We start from the raw sequence: 14,146 nt of genomic DNA, 5'->3' as shown, positions 1-14,146 counted from the left end.
CGTTGACATAGTCAATTTTCTGGTGGAACAATTTGAGAGAGGCCTTAGTTATAGATCTATCAATTGTTATAGATCTGCCATCTCCGCTGGTCACTCCCTTATTAACGGTAAAACTATTGGTAAAAACGCAATTGTTTGCAGGGTTCTTAAAAGTATAAGACTCAGAAGACCTCCTAAACCCAGATATCAATCCCTCTGAGACGTGAACCTGATCCTTGACCTTTTTTCTAATTGGCCTATTAATTCACTCTTAGACAATAAAAAACTTTCTATTAAACTGGCTACCTTACTTTGCTTAATTTCCTGTCGTAGAGTCTCTGATGTCAAAGCTTTGGAGATATCTAATAGATCCTATAACATGTTTGGAGTTAACTTTGAACTCTTCAGAAGAACTAAGACCATGTCCAATTCTATCTTTTATCCTCGTTTTGATGATTATCCCAAACTCTGTGTGGTTGATTGTATGAAAGAATACGATTCTAGAATGAATTCTCTTCGACCTCTTAATGCGACACAGTTGCTCATTTCTTTCGTAAGACCACACAAACCTGTTTCTTCTAGTTCTATCTCTAGATGGGTTAAGATTGTGTTAAACCTGGCAGGTATCGACCTTAATATTTTTAAACCACACTCTATCAGAGGCGCTATGGCCAGTAAGTCTTTCTGGTCTGGAGGTAAGTTGGATGATATCCTCAAGGCTGCTGATTGGTCTAATGCTCGGACCTTTGCTCACCACTATTGTAAACCTGTTTCACATGTGTCTTTTTTTTTTTCCCTTTTTTTTTATTGGTGCATGTTTCCAATATAACAAAATGATAATCTTAAAGTTTACAGGTTTCACAAGAACATGAATATATTATAATCACAAATTCCCTATTCAAAGACATTACATGTCTAAAAAAAAAAAAAAAAAAAAAGCTTTATAGAAAAATTATAACAGCAGAGAAGAGAAGAAAAAATAATCAGTATCAATTCACTAATATAATCTCATGCACTTTTTTTTTTTTCCCTTTCCCCCCCCCCCCCTCCCCCCCTCCCCAAATTTTATTTTTTACTTGGCACCCCGAGGTTGACCTTCCATCTAAAGATAATATTGATTCATAAATCTTATATGTTCTAAAGTGTATCTGTATAAAACAGGAGAATATCATGTTCCCCGGTTTCTATCTCAGAAGCCATTTGGTCAGAGGTTCCCAGATTTTTAGCCCTTTGGAACAAGATCGAATCCCCCTGTTCCCATATACTGCTTTTTCAAAGTTGTAGTTAGCAACTAAGCGTGTCAGCCATTGACAATAGACTGGTGGGGTTGAGTCTAACCAGGCAGATGTTAGGGTAAGGCGATATATTGCCATACTTATAAAAATTAATTGCTCTCCATATTTCCCTTGAGTCTCTTGATCAACCCCAAGACAAATCAAGGCTGATGAGAGGTTTATATCTCTCTTTATAGCCTCTTTAAAAAATATCCTGATATCAGATTTTAGGATATTTAAAGTGGGGCAGGATGCCAGCATATGTTCTAAATCCGCCTGGGGCAGTGCACATCGAGGACATAAAGTCCCCTTTCCAGCTCCCCATTTGGCAATCCTTTTTGGCGTGTAATAAAGTGAAAAACAGGTTTTATAATACTGGGCCTGGAGTCGTGCTGGTATTAAAATCTTGTATGCTAGTTCGATGGAATAATAAAATAGCTCTTCTGAAACTTCAATTTCTGCTTTCCATTTACTAGCCCGATATCCCATATCATCTGTCATCAAGGAGTTGAGTGAGTTATATACTATTCCAATTGACTGATTATTCTGTCTTAATTTATCAATAATGTGGTTGTTTAAGAATCCTATTGGGCCACCGCCCTTCTTCTTTAAAAAATCCCGTATTTGCAGGTACTTAAAAAATTCTTTCCAGTCTAGTCTATATTGCGATTTGAGGTTTTCGAAGGTAATTATATCAGTGAGATAATAAAAATCTCCAAGCTTGGATAGACCTTTGTCGATCCATCTCCTAGTTATGAGATCTTTAAAGATTCCGGGCAGGTTAGCATTATTGCTGATCGGCGTATAGTAGTTCAACCGGCCCAACCCCAACATCTTCCGGATTACCTTTAAGGTTTTATATCCAGCAGCTAACGTCTTGAACCGTATTTTTTTGTAGTAAGAATCATTCAGGAATCTCCAGGCCCAGCCCCATGCCTGATTACCCATTATTAATTCTATAGGTGTGGGGATATGGCTTGGTAAATCGTCTAGTGGTTTATCTGAAAAAAGGGTATAATTACATAAAAGAGTAGTTGCCCAATAATAGAGTTTGATGTTTGGAAGTGCCAAGCCCCCCCTTTCCCTGGGGAGAGAAAGAAACTTGTATGCTCTTCTGGGTTTCCCATAAGACCAAATAAACCGGGAAAACATATCTTCAATCTTTTTGATACATTTAGAATTAAATTCTAATGGAATTGCTCTTATAAGATATAAAATTTTCGGGAAAAAAAGCATTTTGATGATGTTACATGTTCCAATTATTGAGAGATGTAAACTGTGTAATCGCCTCAATTCTGAATTTATTTTATCAATCATTGGGTCGATATTTGCCTCAACTAGCTTTTCGATATTAGCGGTTATGTCTACCCCCAAGTAAGTGGCATTTCCTACCTGTCTCACATCATCACCCATATTGACATGTTTACAAATAATCTGAGTTTTGGTGCAATTTAAAGAATATCCAGATAATAGACCGAATCTCATCGCCTCCTGCTCTACCTCTGCCATAGCTTCAGTCGGGTTCGATGTTACAAGCGCAATATCATCAGCATAGGCCAACACCTTTGTTTCACCGCCCAGACTGATTATCGGTTTAATCCTCTGATTATACTCCAACATACGTAAAAAGGGATCAATGTATATGGCGAATAGGATAGGTGAGCTAGGGCATCCCTGACGTGTACCTCGATTTATCTTGAAGGAATTAGTGAGTGTACCATTTATAAATAGTTTTGCACGTGTCTGATGTAGTTTTACAAAGCTACCAACACGCATAATGGTAGCCTCCGGTCTTGTAATGAAATTGCGATTCTCCTATTAACATGACCAGAGAATCTGGATTTCATTAAAGACACGGAGGCTAACATTATCCCCCCCTCCTCTTTCCCTTTGGAGGTTGTTATGCATCTATTGTAATTGATTTATTGTTTATTATCCATTTCTTTGGATATTGTTGATTTGTCTTGATATTGTTGAATTGACATATTTTATGCTCTTATACTTTTTTTTTCTTGGACATCAGTCTCTTGCTCTGGTTTTACTTGCACTTATTTTCTCTCTTTGCAGATGCTCTCTAAGAATTTTGGATTAGAGTTTTTTCTTCTTCTCCATCTTCGGTGTCCTTCCTTCTTCGACGTCCTACGTTTCAACAATACGTTTTCTTCAATTTCAAGACGTTTTCTTCAATTACAAGGATTTTAATGAACTTATCTTGTTTGTTTTCTCGCTATTTAAAAGAGGCAGTATACTGTGGGCTCATGCCTTTTATTGTTGTTAATGTTCTATTTGGAATACTTCCTTTGTGATGTATGCGGCTGCTTGGTGACGCAATTAAAAGTGTAAGCATAATGTTAGCCTCCGTGTCTTTAATGAAATCCAGATTCTCTGGTCATGTTAATAGGAGAATCGCAATTTAAAAGCCTATAATATTGCTTCACCTATAGTAAGAATCCAGGCCACATATAGGGAACACATGACCCCTGAAGTGACTCTTTAATTTCAAAGTCAACTTCCACAGATATATGGGGAACGTTGCCGACTGGATGCAGGACAACTGCCTCAAGCACAATACGAGCAAGACAGAAGTCTTCATCTTCGGGAACAACACCTCGCTTGGAGGCCTGCGGAACTCGACTCACCCCCACCCCGACACACCACGCCCGCAACCTCAGCATCATCTTGGACAGCAAGCTACCTATGAAGAAACAGGTAAACAGTCTCATCCACCTGCTTTGCAAGAGCTTCAGATGGCTCCTGGTCAGCACCAGAAGGACCATCAAGCAAACTCTCGTAACCAGCAGGCTGAACTATGGGAACACATAGGGATCACTGCAAGCCTCCTGAAGAGACTACAGACAATGCAAGACTTATCCTCAGCCTCCCCAGATGGACCCCCATCACACCCCACCTCCAGAAGCTATGCTGGCTCCCGAATCAGAAGAGATGCCAGTTCAAGATGTTGACCCACGCATCCCAAGCCCTGCAGAATGAAAGACCAGCATACATCAACAAACGCATAATGTTCCACCAATCAACCAGACGCCTACAATCTGCCACCCTCTTCCTCGTAGACACCCCCAGGATCCGCAACAGCGGAGTACGCTCCTTCTCATACCAAGACGGCCAAAGCTTGGAACAGCATACCCCTGCACCTCAGGACCGTGTCGTCTCTCAAAATTAATTCAGGAAAGGACTCAAGACCTGGATGTTTGAATGAGCGGACCACTACGAAGCAGTCAGCTTACCCCGGCGCCTTCAGACCCTCGTGGGTGATTTGCCACACTTTATAAATCTTCATCATTAGGGCGGGTGCACCAATGTTTCCCAACATATTTAAAAACTCTCCTTTTTAATAAATAATTCTGAATGCAGAGATATGATTTAATGTAATACGTTGAAAAGCTTTGGTGTGTTAAAGTAAAACACCTTTTTTTATTTTGAAGGCAGCTTATCATATTCTGTATGTTATATTAGAATACTTGTGCATGACTTACATGCCAAATATTGTCATGGGTCAGTTCGTGCACGGACTCTTAAAGCCAGAGCCCACACTTGGCACGGCTCTGGCGTGGCTCTTCCAGTTCATTTGTTGGCTCGCCTTCCTATCAACCACTTGCTCACATTGTGTGCCCTGGCTGTGGATGAGACAGAGAGCAGGAGACACGCTGCAGGGCACGGCAGGCTGTTGCCTTGCTTCTGACTCCTGGCGCTGTATGCAAGTTACCCTCAGTGCTAACAGTTCCTAGTTAATTATAAGGCAACTAATCAATGCACCTAATAACACGCGTGCGGCACTGAAAGGTAGACAGGTGGAAGAACAACAACTTATGCGTCCACACAGCATCCAAAAAAGAGAAACTAAAGCGCATGCAGCCTAACATTTCAGTACAAAAAGCACCTGACTCCAAACAAAACGTGAGCGTGTGCGCCCCCTGCACAAAGCAGAGTCTTGACGGGACGAGTCTAATCCAGCTATAATTACAACCGTCCGTTTCACCCACCTCGAGAGCAAGCCTGTCACAGGCTCTTTTCCCCTCTCCTGGTTACCAGCAGCTTGTGGCGGTTGCTACCCACTAACCGGAAACGGGCAGTCGTCATGTCCGCTAGCAGACCGTAATAGACTTGGATTTCTTTACTCTCGAAGGGAAAAAAAAGAGGCGACGTGGAGCGCTTGAAATGTTGCTTTCGTCTGTGCTTACAGAATGCAGCCATCTTTAAATGGTGTCATGACTTACAGGTAGTCCAAAGATTTACCCGGTAGTAGGTCCTTGAGATTTTTTTACTGCACAGAACCAAAGATAACCGTCTTGATTAAACGACAGCATTTTGGTAATTATTTTTTTTTTAGCAATAATCTCACGTCGTAGCTGCATACAATTTATTTGTTCTCCCAATTAATTGCCTTGAAAAACTCCACGAATTATTGGAAGGTAGGGCATAAGCGTTTTGTTCTGTGTCAAAACGGTGTGCGCATATTTCTTATTTAAGAGAGGTATGAGTAAAGAAGCAAAAGGAAAACAAATTCAATCAAATATAGTTGCCTAATTTGCATACATGCCAATACACCTGATGTAGGCGGGAGCCTCCCTGGTTTTGGGGCAGTCTACAGCACTCTACCCCACGACACAACACAACACTCCTGTCCACTCCACCACACTACTCTCCACTATACGCCAATTCACGCTAGGCCACTGACTCTACTCCACTCAGAGGCACTCAACTCTTTGACATTCCACGCCACTCAACTCTATGACACTCCACTTTATAACACTCTATTTTACGTCACTCCATGCCAGTTTACTAACTCTACACCACTCAGTGACACTTAACTATACGCTCCGCTACTCCACTGAACTCCATTCCACTATGCAGCTCTCCACTCTACGCCACTCCACTCTACAACACTTTACTCCACTCTACGCCACTCAACTCTGTGTCCCTCCACAATACGCCCCTACTCAACCCTAAGCCACTCCTCTCTATGACACTATATGCCACTGCACTCTGACACTCTACTTTACTCTACTACACATCCCTCTGCAACACTCTATTCCACTCTGCCATTATACTCCACTCTACGCCATTTCACTCTAGGCCACGCCATTTCACTCTCTCACTCCACTCTATGCCTCTAGTCCACCCTACTCCATGACACTCCACAGAACTCCATGACACTCCACTGCACTCTACGACACTCTACTCCACTCTTCACCACTCTCCTCTAGGCCACTCACATTTAGCTATGCTGAACAGTTGCCACAATGGTGTAGAACATGGCTAAAACACATTGGCATAGCCAATAGCTCTTGCATACGTGAGACCTGTTGGCTTTGCCAATGCTTGTTTTATGTCATTTTATTAGGCAAAGAAAGGCAGTAGTGCTATAGGACAGTCACACTAGTATTTATCCGTATTAGTTCATTAGTTAGACCCAGACACTCAACTGTTTGTAATTCCACCGCCAACAAATCACTACACAACTACTTAGCACATACAAGACAGGAATGTCTATTATCTACACAAGTGTTATCATTTATATTATCATTAATCTTTTTTATAAACTTCACATTTCCATCATTGATGATGCCCAGACATCATAATTAATATAGACCAAATATATAAATTATCCAACCCGAGTGTACATTAGTAATACACAGGAGTCACGGAATCTTGATGAGAAAATATTGATTTATTTCTATTCTTTTTGTAGATGTAAACATTAACTCAGCCTAGTCAACACATTTCGTCCTAAACGGACTTCATCAGGGTTGTAAGTAAATGCTCAAAACCAGGTGTATCATCTCTAGTTAGGCTTTGCGTTGTAATTGAGTGGATCCCAGACAATAGTATCAAAGATGAGTAATCCAATATTCTATGCTCAACTCCCATTTATTTATTCAAACCCTCCATCTTCCTCATCAGAAGTTAATTCATTATGGTCAATTATATTGCCCTTCCATGGAGCCACAGCTACCAGCTACTGGGATCAGAGTGTATTACTAATGTACACTCCCGTGTAATTATGGGTTGGATAATTTATATATTTGGTCTATATTAATTATGATGCCTGGACATCTTCAATGATGAAAATGTGAAGTTTCTAAAAAAGATTAATGATATTATCAATTATTACACATGTGTAAATAATAGACAGTCCTGTCCTGTATGTGCTTGTTTTATGTTCTTGCAAGTAGATCAAGAATTGGAAAAAAAGCTTTCGTTCTGGCTTTCACCTGCAGTCTGTTGGCTCTGTCATGCCGGGCCCTCCTCAATCTAACAAATGTATTGGCTAAAAGCAACAAGCATTGGAAATGCAATAGGTCTCACATTTGTTTGAGTTAGAGTTATTGGTATTATAAATGGCAATGTCTTTTACCTATGTGTTATGGAGTGTATGTATGTGGTGTTTAGTGGAATTATGTGTGTTGGATTGGATCAGTTATGTAATTGTATGTTGTCTAGTGGATTTGTGTAGTGGAATTATGTGGCATGATGTGCTGTGGAAGTATGTGGATAATAATTATGTGGTATTGATGTAATGGAATTATGTGGAGTGGGATTGTGTTATGGAGTGTTATTATGTGGAATGGTATTTTGTGTTGTGGAGTGGTATGTAGAGGAGCTTAATTATGTGGTGTGCTGTTGAAGTTTGTGGCATGATGTGGCATGATTTTATCAGCACCATCCTTAATTTCTGAATCATCTTTGACACAAACTAACCCAAACACCGGTGACTGGGAATCACTCACCGAGTTGAAACGAACACAATTGAAAACATTACTACATGGGGCTATTATGACCGAATACCTTTGAGGCAATATAGCCCCAACTGGTCTAATAGTCTCTAATGCCCCCTGGATCGTCCTCAATGATCCAGCGTTCAGACGCAGCTGGTCCCTTGTAGCATGGAAATGCACTAGGGACTGGCTGGTCTTGATCATACAGACCGTAAAAAGACTATCAGATGCCCTGTTGGTTGACATCAAGACAAAGGAAAACGGGTTAAAAACTCAAATGACTATCACCGCATTCAAGAAAAAACTTGACGAAAACAACAAAACCGTCAATGAACACAAGGAGTACCTGACCCAAACAAAAATAAACAAATTCCAAAAGGATCTAAAGCGCTTTAGCTTTGAGGGAACCTTCCAGATTACAAACCCAGAGAGTCAGATAGATCAGACTTCTCTGATACAAAGAGCACCGGATCCGAGAAATTTCAGCGATTCATCGGGAGAGGGCCCCAGAAGAGGATGGAACGCAAGGAAAAGAGGAGAACACCCACGCAGAAACAGAGGCTCTTACCAAGCTACTCTACCATTCCAACCACAACCTTATGGACGGGGGCCCTATACGCAACCCCCCTCCCAGGCCCCACATTTCGGCTATCAATGGCAACCCTTCCAAGTGCCGTTTTTTAGGGAGAGGCCAAACCCAAGGAAGAGGGAAACAAAGAGGACAAAAAGTACAGTGGCAGGTAAAACAGGAGACACCAGAACAGTAACCACGCCCAAGCATAAGCAGAAACCCTCGGGAATAGTTAACCTGAGCACAGTAGTGTTTACAGAAACCCAACTAGAAGTACTCAACAAAGGACTCGGCTTTGTACCAACAGCAAGATCCAATATCTTTAAATTTAAGGATAGAACTGACAGAGTTTTTCAGGATATTCGACTTTCGATTTTTTTCGCAGATGAAACCACAATATCCCCAAGAGAGGAAGACAGCAACACAGGACTGAAAAAAAGATAACATTTCAATCAGCTGAACCACACGATGCTATCGGCCTTACAGGCCTCTGAAAAGGCTGTAACCATGGAGGTTGACAAACAGACTTAACAACACACATGTGTTCAATAATTTGACACACGCAGAATGCAAAGCCATTACAGAGAGACAGCATGAAAAACATCATCATACAACCAGCAGACAAAGGGGGAGCCTAATAATAATCCCACTCAAGATGCACCGCAGTGAATGTAAAAAACTCTTGAATGACCAAAGGAATTACAAAAAACTGCAGAGGGACCCAACAAAGGAGATTGCAGAGGATATCCAATCCATGGTAAATGAAGCCAAAGAAAAAACTGGATAACAACAAGAGAGGCGGATTTCATCAAAGAATACACAGCTAGGATACCCTACTTCCATATACTCCCTAAAATTCATAAGAACAAGAATCCACTTCCAGGAAGACCGATCGTCTCAGGCATCGGATCCGTCTTGGAACCTCTCTCAAAATTTACTGATTATTTCCTGAGACCACGGGTAAGTAAAGTGCCCTCCTTACCTGAAAGATACAAAGGACATGTTGGTACTACTACAGGACCTCCGATTCAACACAGGAACTGATATTTTCATCACACTTGACGTAGAGGCCCTATACACGGGTATACCACAAGAGGTATCCTTGCAAGTGATAGACACCTTACTGAAGGAGGTAGAGTGGAATTCCATCACACACTAGAGCTTTATCCTAGACTGTGCACACATGGCATTTACAAGGAAATATTTCTAGTTTGAAAATGACTTCAACCTACAGGTACACAGAACATCTATGGGGAGCACATTTGCCCCAGTATAGCCTGCCTGTATGTTCATGATTTTTAACAAAAGAACGTATATGGGAGCAACAAACCCTTCCATATGAATATACAAATATGGAAAAGATTTATAGACAACATATTTGTAATATGGAGGGGGACAGAGACTGAAGCAAGACAATTTCTGGAATGGCTGAACACTAGGGACAAATTCCTGAGATTCACAATAACCATGAGCAAGGAATCCATCACCTTTTTCGATTTGAAAATCTGTTCTGAAAACGAGGAGTTGAAAACAGAAGTCTTCTATAAACCTACAGATGTAAACAATTTACTACGCTACGACAGCTTCCACCCAAAGGCACTCAGGGATAACCTACTGGTTGGCCAATTTCTCAGGTTACGGAGAAATTGCACTGAAAGACGAACTTACGAAAAACACACAACGAAGTTGGCAAATAAACTGGAAGAAAAAACATACCCCAAATGGTTAGTCAAAAGAGCTATAAAGAGAGCTAGATACAACTCAAGGGAATCACTGTTGGAAACGCATAAGAAACCTAAAAACAGATTGTGTGTTACCACATATGGTACACAAGCAAGGACAGTAAAGAAAATAATTCAACATTAGAAGGCCCTGAACGCAGCCAATTTAAAACTGGAAAAAACTATGTTTGCTTTCAAGAGGGAAAAAGAACTCCAAGACCTCTTAGTACACGCCGACCTAAAATAATTTAAACGGTGACCGCACAATACAAACCATGTGGAATCTACCCGAGGTGACTGGACATTACCCATGTGGCAGTTGTGATATCTGCCCCCTAAAAAAAGCCACCAAGGAAATAGATCTGGGACTACGCACCCCCTGGACACTCACAAAATACACAAATTGCAATACTACCAATGTAGACTACATCATCACATGCAAGTGCAATTTGAGATATGTGGGTATGACCACCAGGAAAGTCAGGATACGTATCAACGAACACAGAAGTACGTTCAGATGTGGAAAAACGATCACGAAAATGACTTCACGTGGACAGTGATTGAAAAATTACCAGCAACAGCCAGCGAGAAACAGCTATTGAAACTAGAAAAGAGATGCATATATAGGCTTTCTAGCACCACAGAGGGATTAAATGAGGAAATCCCCTGGACATGATTATCGTAAAGATCCAGCCTAGTATTTGAAAGATGATATGTAGCCAAAATCCTGAGGGGAAAGAGGGTCACCAGCGAACAATAACAAAAAGTGATCCACCGAATGAGCACAACCAAGAAAAAAACAGCTTCAATCAAACTATCGCAAGGTGCCAGCCCCTATCCATTTCATATTGAAAGGATACAGAACTGCATGACCATGTTCATTTGTAAAAACTGACTTTATTGGAAAAAAACAGGTTACCACCCTTGAGGATATAGTAAAATAAACAAGGACCGATATAATTAATTCAGAGTACAGACCAATAATATTCTTTGCTACTATATACCCTAGGTATTAGGAGAACAGACCGGCTTTAGGATCATGTGTATTTGAATAGCTAACTTTATTGAACAAACATAAATTGTAGTTCCATTAGATAAATATATGAGGAAAATATATCGAAATAGAGGGGAAATAGTCACAATATCCCCGAAATTACAGGTTGATCAGAACTTTTTGATGTACAATGAGAGGGATAGCTTCGAGGCAATAAGTGAAAATTAGCATCGCCGTTTTTCTAACAAACTCTATAGATCACCCACCATTTGTGTTCTTATAACCCCTCGCCCCATCTTTTCTTTCCTTCCTTAAAAGAGTGACTACTAGACGGCACCACCAGCAAGAACTGCATGACCCTTGTCTTTATTAATTAGAGGGTAAGATTTTTTTTTTTTAAAGCATATTTGAGACACTATATAGTTTTCCTGAATTAGTCATCACACATAGCACAAGAAACCTATCTGATTTGGACCAACATCCAAAAACATTATGGGAAATTAGAATAAAAACAAATATAAAAACCACTCCACACTTCACTTGGGAGCACCACAGTCATGGTCTTATAGGGATTAGTGCCAGAAGTGATGTATATAAACTGATGGGTTTGACAGTGTCATAGGTATTTCAGTGTATAGATGTTATAGACCTTGAACGTAATTCAGGATGTTCACCCACTAAAAATGACACCTCGTGACCTTTCTGTCTTGCAGGACACACCTCTTGTACAAAAGACCAAGAAAGGTGAGAGCTGTAGGCCTCATGAGTGTGTATGGTGTGCGTGCACTTAAGAGCAGGGATACAAATAAAACACAGCCCTTGATGAAAGGCCCCAGACCCGATCGGGCTCTTGGAGTGGGCCGAAACATGTTGGCACAGAGGGTATAATTGAATGATTATATTCAGTAAAACCCAGCAACCTTTAGTTTATATGCAATACCCCGGCTACCCTTGAAAAAAAGAAGAATCTTTGGGTATACCTAGAGGTATTTTTAAACCACCCTTCTAGATCCCTGCTTGTCCAGTTTGACTTTATCTAAGAACTCCCATTCCATCTATGGTTGAGTCGCCCTGGTGGTACCATCTTACCAGGGTGTGGATAGGTACCATGGATGAAGCATGTCACGCTAAGTGAGTGAGGCATCTACTCTAATATCTTTGGATACTACAGAGGAGCGAACTAATATCCTGAAGTACAGGGCGATCTTCCTCTCCTTCCCCCTTTTTTAAAAATTTGCTAAGAATATCAGTTGCTTTTGTGTGTGAATGAATGATGTGGTTATAAACAAAGCATGTGGCAAGCCACACATTAGCAGCAGCACCTAAGGGGCAGGTATGTTAGGAGGCACAGCCAATAGGTCTCGGCAATGCGAGAACTATTGGTTTTGCCAATGGCAACGTCTTTTAGCCATGTAATGGTAGGATCCTATACCACATATGCGACTATCACTCAGTAGAGAAGCCAACGACTGCATGTGCATGTGGTTTACAAGCTTTTATGTCCTACTGACAGACGAGGTGAGAAACTCATACTGCCCTCAGCATCAATTTTATAGCTCTCAATTGTGTGCCATTATAAACCCCCACCTGTAACCTGAAGCCAGGCAGCTGGAGGCAACTCAGTTGAAAGTACGAGCTATACAAGAGTCATATGTTGCATGACGCATGAGAGATACACTGAGCGATGAACGAGTGAAGCGCTGTATATTAAAAATGGAGATAAGCTCGCTTTCTATCTGCTTTCGGAGAATTCAAAATCCCCAGAACAAATTATGATCCAGCTGGTGCGCGATGCACGAAAACATTAGCTGAGAGATGAAGTTCTTTTAGAGGCAAAACATAGTGTAAACATGGCTGCGCCCCTTTGCACCAGTAAAGGGCCAAGACATGAAAAGTTTATTTTTTCAAAAGGGGATCGGTATAAAACCCCAGTCATTAGCAGATTAGGCGATTAATGATGGGACGGCTTGACAGATTGAATCTTTTATTTTGGACCCAGGATTTTCCTTGCACTGTTAATCTGTGCCACAGTATGCAAAATAGACTACCATTCCCAGCATGCACCGTGAAGGATCGAGCAACAAAATGCCGGGCACACCTGAGGCCAATTAATGATGTAGCATGCAGGGGAGATGGTGGCGCAGATAAAACTATGTACACTCACTGTGGCCTCTGAGGAAGGAGTAAAACTACTCAAACGCGTCAGGCCAGAAGACGTGTAATGAGGGTTGTCAAGCTGGCTGTCTGATGAAATAAAAGTTGGAAACTCACCTGCAGTGGTGCGCGTCTCCACTTGCTGGGCAACTTGTTTTGAATTTTCACGCGGCGGCTCCGGGCCACGAAAGACTGCAGCCGCTCCCAAGTTGAGAAGAGAAGGGGAGACCACGCAAGGGGAACTGCTTCCCTTGCACTGTGGCACTGTGGAACATTTATGGAGACAGTCAGAGTTTCAACCGGGCCCAATGGAGGGCTAAAAACACTGTCCTGAAAACGACGTGAGTGTCCAGTCCCACTGGAGGGTTTTCAGTATGCAAAATAGACTACCATTCCCAGCATGCACCGTGAAGGATCGAGCAACAAAATGCCGGGCACACCTGAGGCCAATTAATGATGTAGCATGCAGGGGAGATGGTGGCGCAGATAAAACTATGTACACTCACCGTGGCCTCTGAGGAAGGAGTAAAACTACTCCGAAATGCGTCAGGCCAGAGGACATGTAATGAGGGTTGTCAAGCTGGCTCTCTGATGAAATAAAAGTTGGAAACTCACCTGCAGTGGTGCGCACCTTCACTTGCTGGGCAACTTGTTTTGGATATATATATATATAAATATTCACTGAAAAAACCATAGGTTTCAGAGACGTTATAGTT

The 14,146-nt window shown here is 41.4% G+C and overlaps 1 protein-coding gene across 2 annotated transcripts in view; it reads right to left on the bottom strand.

Annotated features, from left to right (window-relative positions):
• The window catches only part of IFT81 (intraflagellar transport 81), an 872,384-nt gene extending 866,998 nt beyond the window's left edge, over positions 1-5,386 (bottom strand). For both annotated transcript variants that reach the window (XM_085633362.1, XM_085633363.1), the window contains exon 1: positions 5,255-5,386. The gene's annotated coding sequence lies outside the window, so the exon portion shown is untranslated. The remainder of the gene's footprint in view (positions 1-5,254) is intronic.
• Positions 5,387-14,146: the final 8,760 nt, after the last annotated feature.

Source organism: Triturus cristatus, chromosome 11 (genome assembly GCF_964204655.1).
Source record: "Triturus cristatus chromosome 11, aTriCri1.1, whole genome shotgun sequence".
Taxonomy (NCBI): domain Eukaryota; kingdom Metazoa; phylum Chordata; class Amphibia; order Caudata; family Salamandridae; genus Triturus; species Triturus cristatus.
The sequence above is the reverse complement of the archived record's forward strand: the minus strand, read 5'-3'. Positions and strand labels throughout refer to the sequence as shown.